Source organism: Penaeus monodon, chromosome 25 (assembly GCF_015228065.2).
Source record: "Penaeus monodon isolate SGIC_2016 chromosome 25, NSTDA_Pmon_1, whole genome shotgun sequence".
In the NCBI taxonomy this organism is placed as follows: domain Eukaryota; kingdom Metazoa; phylum Arthropoda; class Malacostraca; order Decapoda; family Penaeidae; genus Penaeus; species Penaeus monodon.
In genome coordinates, this window is record NC_051410.1 from 36,470,308 (window position 1) to 36,470,514 (window position 207).

The 207-nt window shown below is 36.2% G+C and overlaps 1 protein-coding gene across 1 annotated transcript in view; it reads right to left on the bottom strand.

Moving 5' to 3' along the window:
- Window positions 1-207, bottom strand: part of LOC119589205 (nucleolar protein 58-like) — a gene marked incomplete at its 3' end in the record, with an annotated part of 8,197 nt that overhangs the window by 3,487 nt on the left and 4,503 nt on the right.

Genomic DNA, 207 nt, shown 5'->3' on the forward strand with positions numbered 1-207 from the left:
TATAGTTGTTTGCTTCAGCAGCCTATATCATCCAAGCTAGAAAAAGGCCTGATTTTGGTTTGGAAAGGTTAGCTTGGGATAGAACATATTGGTTACAGAAGATTCAAAAACTTGAGAGTACCTAAAAGTTACTAGAACACTCACAATGACTTAAAAAAGACACTGTTGACTTTGAATTCAGTATCATGGCCACTAAGATTCAACCAC